The sequence below is a fragment of the Benincasa hispida genome, chromosome 1 (assembly GCF_027475165.1).
Source record: "Benincasa hispida cultivar pf3 chromosome 1, pf3_genome.v1.1, whole genome shotgun sequence".
Taxonomy (NCBI): domain Eukaryota; kingdom Viridiplantae; phylum Streptophyta; class Magnoliopsida; order Cucurbitales; family Cucurbitaceae; genus Benincasa; species Benincasa hispida.
The window spans coordinates 81,082,949-81,093,675 of NC_143478.1; the positions used below are offsets into that span (position 1 = coordinate 81,082,949).

Below are 10,727 nucleotides of genomic sequence, written 5' to 3' on the forward strand. Positions count from 1 at the left end.
AGATTTTAGTATTTAATTTTGTGTCTAATAGCTCCTTGACTTATTTGAAGTATTTTAAAAAATTCACGAACTTAATGGAAACACAACTTGAAAGTTTGCTAATTAAATTCTCGTTTAGTAACCATTTAGGCCCATTTGATAACCATTTTATTTTTATTTCCACCTCCAAATCCCTTCCCTTATTATCTAATTTTTACGAATAGTTTAAAAAACTAAGCCAATCTTTGAAAACTAAAAAAAGTAACTTTTAAAAATTTGTTTTTGTTTTTGGAATTTGACAAAGAATTCAACCATTATACTTAAAGAAAAATGCAAATCTTTATAAGAAACGTGAGAAAATAGCTTAATTTTCAAAAACCAAAAACTAAAAATGAAATGGTTACTAAATGGAGTCTTGGTTTTTTATTTTATGACTTTTGAACTAAACTTATTTCCTCTAAATTTCTTACAATGGTTTGCATCTATAAATAAAAAAGTTGAATTCTCCAAATGTCAAAAACAAAAACAAAAACAAGATTTTGAAAGCATTGGTAAAAAGTAGTCTAACATATCAAGAAATTTAGAGGTGAAATGACATCTATAGGCTTAATTCTCAAAAACTAAAAACAAAAAAACCAAGGATCCAGTTGGTAACCATTTCATTTTTTTTTTTTTTTTTTGAAAAATAATCTATTTTCTCACATTTTCTTATAATAATTTACATCTTTCTTGAGTACAAAAGTTGAATTCTTAGCCAAATTTCAAAAACAAAAACAAGTTTTTAAATAATATATTTTTTTAAAAAAGGCTTGTTTTTGTTATATAAATAAAAAGTAGATAAGAAAGCAAGAAATTTAAGGGTGGGATATGTTTTTAAACTTAATTTTCAAAAATTAAAAATAAAAAAGAACCAAATAATTAACAAACGAGACCCAAATTATTACCAAACATAACCTAAATTATTAGCACAAACCTAAAATTTATGTATAATAGACATACTAATTTTAAATTAAAGAATGTTAAATAAACTTATAAGAAACAAAAGTTCACGATCTAATTTAATAATTTTAAAATTCATAAATTTATTGGACATAAAGTTAAAACATCATAAATCTATTAGATACTTTTTAAAGTTTTGAGGTAAAATTTAGAAACACTCTTATATATACACACAATAGAAAGTGACATTAATTTACATTGGTGATTGACAACTTCAATGATTTATTTTTCTTTTCCATTATTCCAATATATTGATTTTGAAAAAAAAAAATATTTTTTTTAGTCATTTTTAAAAAATAAGCTTGTTACTAAGTACCCATAAAGAAATAACTAAAAAAAAAATATAATCATAGATATATAAAAGATGACAATTATCATGAGTTAATGCATAAAATAGACAATATCAGACAATTGTGAAAATAGGTGAAAGTTCCATTTTTCATGTTGGCAGATGTATAACAATCATCAATTGATCTAAAAATTCAAGGAAGATAAATTTAATATTAATTAAATCTAACCCTTCTCACTTGTGAACTTAAAATATGTAAAAGACGAAAATCAATATTAATGGAAGAGAATAATATTGCAAGCATCTTAACAAAAGACCTCTTGGACTAATCTCCGATACCATAATATGTGAGGTAAATGGGAGTCATATAATTTTCTTATTTTACTCTTCATAATTTAAATATAAGGTATTGAATCATAACCAACTAACTACAGTTAACATACTAACTATAGTACACCAAATATACCAACAAGCTAACTACAGTAACAGAATATGGTCAATAGAACTAATCTATGGAAGAATTGTGTAATAGATGAAAGTTGTCCATTAATCTTTCTTTCCTATTATTCCAATTTATTGATATTTGTTGAATATTTACAGTTTTTTACATCATCCTTTTATTAAAATTCACTAAATCTACTACCAATTGAACATAAATACTAATAAAGGAGTTGGTTGGTTTGAGTTGACTTTTAGATACTAACTGATGGCCGAGTTTGGGCTTTTGACCTCGTCCTGATCCTTATTTTTTATGAATTGGAGCACGTTTAAAGTTCAGTGGATAAATTTCCTACCTTTTTTTCCTTTTGTAGTTTATTGTTTTTAATCAACTTTTCACAAATGTTTTATCATTTTATTTTACGAATAATAGCCAATGAGGCATGACTCAATCACACTTTAGAATTTCGATTAAAATCTTGAAATTTTGATTGAAATTTCGAAATTTCAGACTATTTGAAAATTTCAATTTCTCCCCATTCTCAAAATTTTGATGGTAATATCAATTTTTTTTTTTTTTTTTTTTAACAATTAGGCTTAATGGAAGTTTTTAAAGATTTATAGACTTATCTTGATTAAGCGAATTGTATAATTTCACCTCAAAATTAAATTGATGTACGTTTTATTTTTTACGATCTAAAACTTTCATTTCCAAGAAACCAAGATTGAGAAAAATAATAATATATATTTATTTTTAATTTCATTAAAATCTTTTTCCATTAAATTTTCACATCATTTCACATCAAAATTAAATTGATGTTAGTTTTGTTTTTTTACCATCCAAAACTTTCATTTTCAAAAAATCAAACTTGAGAAAAATAATAACATATATTTATAATTTAACTTAATTCAAACATTTTTCAATTGAATTTTCAATTTATTTCACCTCAAAATTGGATTAACGTAAATTTTATTTGTTTACCATTCAAAGCTTTCATTTCTAAGAAACCAAAATTGATAAAAATAACATGCGTTTATTTTTAATTTCATTCAAACCCTTTTCCATTGAACTTTTACATCATTTCACCATATGAGTTTTGCTTCTTTTCCCATCCAAAGTTTTCATTTACAAGAAAAAGACTTTAAAAAATAAAATAAAATCTAATATTATTTTGTAATTATTTTTCCATTTCTTTTTTAAATTTCTACTACCACATCGATATTTACACAGATATTTACACTATACATCTAAATATTGTCTTATTTTTATAAAAATGATGATTAAATATAGTCTAATTAGATCACAATCAAAATTTCATTAACTAATTATAATAATTTTCATCAATTTTCATAAAAATTTTCACCATTTTTATCTACATCAATATTTTCATAAAATAGGAATCTCGATATTTCAAACTTTGGACTCAATCAGGTGAAACACTATATCTTTGACCAAAGGGAAGAAGTACGTAGAATTAACAAAAACAAAACAAAAAAAAAGTTAATAAATATAATATAAAGAAATTTTCAATGCTACATTTTAATAGGTGGCAATTCATACCGCCACATTTACAAATACAGCAAAAGGATTATGATTTTGTCGGTTGGACCATTCTCTTAAAAAAAAAATCGTCCTATTTTGACATAATTACACAATTCTATTTTTCCTCTAGTATATTTTTAATAGATGCATTTATTCCTTCAAATGATAGATGTAAATTGGTGATATGAGTTTATCATTGAAAGATAAATTAGTGATCAACGTCTATCAACTCTACACGTGTAGGAATGAGATCTCGTGGAAGGAATAAATGACCACTAGTTTGAAGGCTTATTTTAGCTTCTTTATTATTATTATTATTCCTACAGGGTTTGGGCGAGCTCTTCCTTCATTTTCCCCCTATATTTGCAAAACCAGAGAGTTGCTACATTTGCAATTAATTTGAAAATGCAAGTACCCTTCGAGAAATCCCTCTCTTGTTTAGGGTGGACCACGTTTGTTTCCATGGAAAAAATCGGCACCATGGACACTAAGGAGCTTGGATTAAAGGGCCAAAAAAGTAATTTTCTATTTTTCTTAGATCATGGATTAGAGGAAAAATCTAACTAAAGCACTCGTCAGAGTGGACTAGCATCTAAGGCTCCTATTCTAAACTACGTGAAATGAATCCTAGGGGGACGTTTGGGGCAAAGATTATTATAAGATTATAATAACCACCTCCAGATTATCATAAGATTATAATAACTACCTCTAGATTATCATAAGATTATAATAACCACATCTTACTACAATAAATACTATTTCAAAACCTCCCATTAGCTACAACAGTAAAAAACATTATTTCAAAATTTCAAAATCTTCATTTGCTACCGTATTTACTATTTGCTACCCTTTTTACTATTTTACATTCATCATTTCTTTATTCTTTCCTACGGTGTTTACCATTTTCTTTTCAAACTAAAATAATTTACACTTTAAACACATACTATTATAACTCAAACTAAAATAATCTATACCCAAACACAAACTATTAAAACCCAACTATAATAACCAACTTTTTACTCTAAAACTCCCAAAATATTTAATTCTATTACTCTCCGCCCCCCCCCCCCCCCCCCCCCCCCACACCCCCCCCACATTGGTACCGTGGTAAAGATGTGCTCATTAAAGGCGGAGACCTAAGTCATCGCAGACCATACAATGAGTTGCTTCCAAATGCCACAAATCCTTTTTGATGAGTTAATCACATTGTACACAAGATTATGTTGTTAAACAAACAGAGGCCATTAGAAGATCTAGTGGTGTGTAGTAGTTGGAGGAAATGCCTTTGCACGCTAGTAAGATGGAAGGCAGGTTGAGATTTTGACTTCAACCCGGCGACGTTGACAAAACAAAGTTCAAAAATCATCATGGGTGTTTGGCTCACCAACTTAAGTTCAGTTGAATTAGTATAATATTCCAACTTGAAAGACATTTAGGATAAGGAGTTAGTTATTATAGCCCTAAGTTATTATAATTGAGTTATAATGGTTTGTGTTTGGAGTATAGATTATTTTAGTTCGGGTTATAATAATGTGTTTGATGTGTAAACTACTTTAGTTTGATAACAAAATAGTAAACTCTGTAGCAAATAAAGGGTTTTGAAATAATGTTGACCATAGTTAATTAAGGGGTTTTGAAATAATATTTATTGTAGCAAGAGGTGGTTATTATAATATTAGGATAATCCTTGTCCCAAGCGTCCCCTCAATGTTTGATCCACCAACTTTAAATGTATATTTTACCAACTCACCCCAACTCATTCTTCTTCAAATGTTTTCAATGGTTTTACCAACCAGCCACTGTCGATGACAATCATTGTCACACTCTAGGAACTAACTTCGAATTTTGACGACCACCTTCGATGACAATTCCGACGACCAACTCTGACCTTCGACAATCACCTCCGATGATAACTCCGACGACCAACTCTCGGCTCCGACAACCACCTCTAATGAGAACTCCGACGACTAACTCCAAGCTCCAACAACCTTCATGAGACCAACTCTGACAACCAATTCCGAGCTCTAGCATCCACCTCCAATAAAAACTCCAGTTACCCAAGTGTGACAACCACTTTTGCGTGACCAATTCCAATGACCAATTTTAGGCTCTAACAACCACCTCTAATAACTAACTCCGATGACCAACTCCGACAACCAACTTCGTAGGCTTCGACAACCACCTCTAACTACAACCTCCAACGAAAATCACCTTCGAGCGAGCAACACCAACAACCAACTCGGGGCTTCGACAACCACCTTCAATAACAAACTCCGACAATGAACTCTAATACCACCTTCATGCGACCAACTTTGGGCTCCAACAACCATGTTCGACTACAATCTTGGCAAAAATCATCTTTAATTATCAACTTCGACAATCACCTTCGCATGACTAATTCTAGGCTCTGAAAAACACCTCTGACGACAAACTCTTATACCACTTTCATGTGACCAACTTTATGTCTCGACAACCAGCTCCAGCTACAAACTCCAGCGAAAATCATCTTCAATAATCAACTTCACAATGACTTTCAACTATTATAAGACTGATTACTGTTAAAGTATATTGTGAGATCGATGATTATATAAACAATAGTATCTTGTCTACAATAAGTTCAATATTTATACATAAAAATTTGTAAGAAGTATTTTTATTTAATTGAATTCACATATCAAATTAGTGTTAAGAATATTTAAACAAAAAGTATGTATGTAGTTGAAAAGTATGTAATATATTTATAAATTAAAAAAAAAACCCAAAAAATGAAGATTTTTTCCTGGAACATTTTCTAAAAAAAAAATTAGTAAAAAATAAAGATTTCTTCTCTGATAGTCTTCTAAATTTAGAGGAATTAAAAGTGAAATTGTTGATGAAATGTGATAACATTTCATTGACGGCTAAGATGATGAAATAGATTCTATTAAAAAAAATTAAAAAGAAAAAAGAAAAAAAATTAAAAATTAAAAAAAAAATTGCGATCTATATTTTATTCAAACAAAGATGGGTATAAATTATTGAATAAAAAAATTTCAAAACAAAAATAATAAAAATAAAAGCAGATTATTTAAGTTAAAAAACTACACCAAATACCTCAGACATATGAACCCAACTTTATACCCCAAACATGGACATAAGAACTCAGACCAAATAACTCTGCATTCCAAACACATAGATATAAACTCCATATATATATGAACTTTATATACATATGAACTTCGGACATCCTATCTCAACCCAGCGTTTTAAACAGCCCAAAAAACTTAAAAACCGTCTCACTAAAGTATTATGAGGTAAGTATTTCAAACACGGCAGCTACCCTAATTAGGAGTGATAAACCCAATTCATCATATGCTTGGAGAAAAATGGTATGGGGGAGAATCGGAGACGACTTTTTGAGAAAGGATATAGGTGGAGAATTAGCAACGACCTGCTAACACAAATTTAGCAGACGACCTATGGATTCCAAAAGATGACTCTTAAAAATCCATCGAGGTTCGTGAGACTTTAAAAGAGAGAGATGTGTAGCATTTTCAATGGCTCATCCAGAATGTTGGAACAAACATTTGATTAGAGCAAGTTTCTTCAAATTGATGCTGATGGTATGTTGCAAATCGTGTTTCAACAATAACTCCAAACGAAAAAAATATATTGGACCTTGGAAGAGTTGGAAGTGCTCAACATTTGGGATGATGCATTAGAGCTTCGATGAGGCTTGCTCATCAAACATAGATGTGAAACTACTAAAAGAGAAAAATAATAGATACTGAGCCTATTTAGGACAGACTGAACCAAGATCAATCTCTTAGCATTTAGAAGAACAAAGAAGTGGAGTTCTTCATTTATCTAACCTAGGTTTAATTTGAGGTTGTTGTAGCTTTTAAAATAAGTTGTGCTTTTAGAAAAATCGACCGTAAAATTTTGTCCACAAGCAATTCCCTATACAGAAAATGGTTGTTGTTAGTTGATACATTCTAAATTTGTTTCTTCTACTTTCGATAAAATAAATCTATTTCTTCTAGGTTGTTGGTGTCTAAGACTATGAGGGCAGTTTAGAGCAAGATCACACTTTATTTAATGTGAATCTCCAACCAAGAAGAAACCGATTTAGGATGTATCACCAATATCCAACAATTCCCATCTACATTGTCACGAAAGATGAGCGATTACACATATCGCAAGTGGTACATCCCTTGCTGGCTGGTTTCCAACTAAGAAACCCCTCAAATCTCTTTCCAAATTAGAAACTCACTAACCAAACACGTGTTAAAATCCAAGTTTCAATAACTTATTCCTTCTTACAACCAAACATATATTAATATAAATACAAAATTCTTAACCCAAGACGTATTAAAATCCTAAGCCAAACTCGCCCTGAGAATTTTTTGTGTATATATTCAACACTTGTCCACACCAAAATAAAAATAAAAAAGTAAAAAAATAATACCCTCAAAAGTCATTTCCGACGAAAAAGAGAAGAAAAAGAAAACCTAAGACTCGCTTGAGAACAGCGGGACCATAGAAAAATAATAAAACATGGGGCCTGGATTCTCTGCAACAGTATCTAGTGTTAAATTTAGACCGCCCAGTCTTAATGGGTTCTTCATTTCACTTTTTTATTTTTCTAAAAAAATATGCATTAAAAATAAACCTAGATTGTCTAATTAAAAGAAAAATAAGTAGATGGCCTAAAAGAAACTAGAGGGAATCCAGATAGATTATTGATATCATATAGTGCAAAGGCTGTAAATTTCAGGTCAGATCAGCAGATGCTATGAAGTAAAGGGAAGATAATCTATTCTCACAGTATCAGCAAAAGTATGCTTAATTTTTAGGTCAGAACAACCTTCAAACACACTTAAAATAAAGATGTCAAGAAGAACGAAAAGCAAAACATGGAATTATGACGGACACTTTTTTTAATCAGTCTTTCACAGATGAATTCATTAAATGGGGCTCAATGGAAAGGCCGCAAGTTCTAATCTAACAAAACCACGAAGCAGATTCTAGTTGCATTCATCAACTCAAAAGGCACACTTCTGCAGCAGTGACAGTGATATTGAACAGACTAACATGCAAGATCCAAATATGAAAAGCACGAGGTTTTTGAAGAGGTATAGAAGAGTAAAAAGATGTTACCAAAAATGATTGTTGGTCAGAGCTTTTCCACTTTGCCCTCATCTGCTGTCATGCCTAACATGTAGGGAAAGAAAAAAAGAAAATGATGTATATAAAGAACAAAGTTTAGCATGGTATTGCCTGAATAAATAATAAGACACAATTTAGGAATGGAAAAGAGAAACAATGAAGGAAATTGATGAACAACATTGGTGAAGAGGCATTCTGATTAAGCCATTTAGGTTATGGAAATAGATCCAGTGATTTTAAGTGTCTTAAACATATAAAGAACAATGGAAAAACAAGGAAAATCTCTGATGACTTGTTATCTTTCTGACGTTCCATTTCCATATTTCTTAGACTTGGATCATTGAATTGGGGAGAGAGAATTTTGTTAATCTCTGGCATCCCAACTCCGTCTTTACCATGTAATATGGCTTTTAAGTTTTCCTCCCATATCCTGTCCTTTCTGATCCCAGGGCTCTGCATACCAAAGAACTTTTCGGCACATCAACCATCCCATCTCGAAAAGAAATACACAAGCAAGCAAATATTTCTAAATTCTACCTTTCAATGAACAAACCAAATCTAAAATGAATGTGAGGCTAAGCAAAGTTGATTGGAAACAAAAATTTAGTCGAGAAAATCCGATTTGAAGGATGAAATCTAAAACATTTTTCCCAATAACTAAAAGGTATCATGAGTATTAATTTCAGTGTTTGAGGAGCATGCCAATAATTTACAGCAACATTTATTTGATTGTAGGATTTGCTTCCACCCATTTTGAGTTTTTTAGGGTCTTCAAGTTTGAATCTAACTAAGCTTCTCTCTTCTTCTATATCTCTCCGCCTCTCGTCCTGAAGGAACAGTCAGCTGAAATTATCAACATAGTAAATTCACCTGTTATAATACTTTCTTTATCTTTCAGTAATCCGAATACACAGAAAGTCATCTGTTCAAACAAAATAACCACTAAATTAATAAAGCATTTTTACTTCTCTCCAATTCTAGTCTTCCCTTTTTTCGAAAAGGCGTTTGTCAATTTCTCCACTGCAATCACATTCTCCCTTTCATATCTGAAGTACACCAACCATCTGCCACTAACCATAAATCTTAAAGGCTTAAAAGTTGTCCCACAACATGTTCAACATTAAAATTGGAATATTGTCTTACCAATCACTCTCAACCAACTTGTCCCTCTCCACTTGATCCTCATTCACTAAGAGGGAGATAAATTTCCATAGAAAAATAAATCTCCTCAATGTCGCATCTTAAAGCAGTATGACAGGAATACTAAGGTAGTGGGAACAGGAATAAAGCAAAGAGATCCCTTATTAGCATAGAATTTTAATGTTATTAATCAGATAAGACAATATAACATGTGAATAGAGATTTCCATTAAGGCAATAGCTAAAAGAGAGTAGTAGATAAGACAATAGTAGTAAAACGAAGTGCTATCAAAGCAAACAGACGTAGAATATAACTGATCAAAGTGATGCACTAACATCAAGACAACAGATTACAGGATCGCAGAGAAGTTCAGAACAAGCAATAACAGCAGTGATATTTACACATCAGTACAAACTCGAAAGTAAGAGAAAAGGAATCTGTTCATAAAGAACGGGAAGCAGGAGGTAGAAATTAGTCATGTAAACTCAAAAATTGAATCTAATACACTCAATATGTTAGGTTCTCATTATCGGAATATCATTACATTATAACCTAAGCTCCAAAACTTGAAGAAAGGGAAATCGTTCCTGAAATAGACCACGCGAGTTTCTCAGGCATTAGTAGGTTAAAAAATTCTGCAAAATCATGAGAGAAAGAGAGAGAGAGAGAGAGAGAACTGAGGTCGACACAGCTTGAGGAACTTGCAGAGATGAGATTTCAGTTGCTTAGAAGACGAGCACCGGGAGTAATCTTGGAAGGAGCCATGGAATTTCGAGATTTCTTAGCAGTCACCAGCTTTGATCGGAAACGGACCCAAGATGAAAATATCTGTGGATACGTGAATATATTCCTCGATATATCCTAAATAAATGGAAGTTAAAAGGTAAAAATGTCTTTCACTTTATTCAATGTGAATATAACAACTAATAATATTATCTGTAGTTTAGTTTTAGAATAAAAACAACTTAATTGATAATTTAAATTAATTTTATAATTTCGTGACTTACAAAAATATCTATCAATATTGATATTTAATCGATATACTTCTAAAATTAAAATTTTGATATCGATATCAACAATTATATTTTAATTCTTGGAATCACCTACTTCTCAATCTTCTCGATAAAGAATTCTCATATTCCCAGAGCTGGCTGCGATGACTTCCTTACAACTCCTTAGTTTAGTGGCCTA

The 10,727-nt window shown here is 30.8% G+C and overlaps 1 long non-coding RNA gene across 1 annotated transcript; it reads right to left on the reverse strand.

The window, feature by feature from the left end:
- Positions 1-9,808: 9,808 nt before the first annotated feature.
- On the reverse strand, positions 9,809-10,366 carry LOC120067067 (uncharacterized). The gene is made up of 2 exons (XR_005478923.2): positions 10,214-10,366; positions 9,809-10,123 (listed from the first exon to the last, which is right to left on the reverse strand). It is a non-coding gene; the product is annotated as an uncharacterized LOC120067067 (long non-coding RNA).
- Between the last annotated feature and the right edge of the window lie 361 nt (positions 10,367-10,727).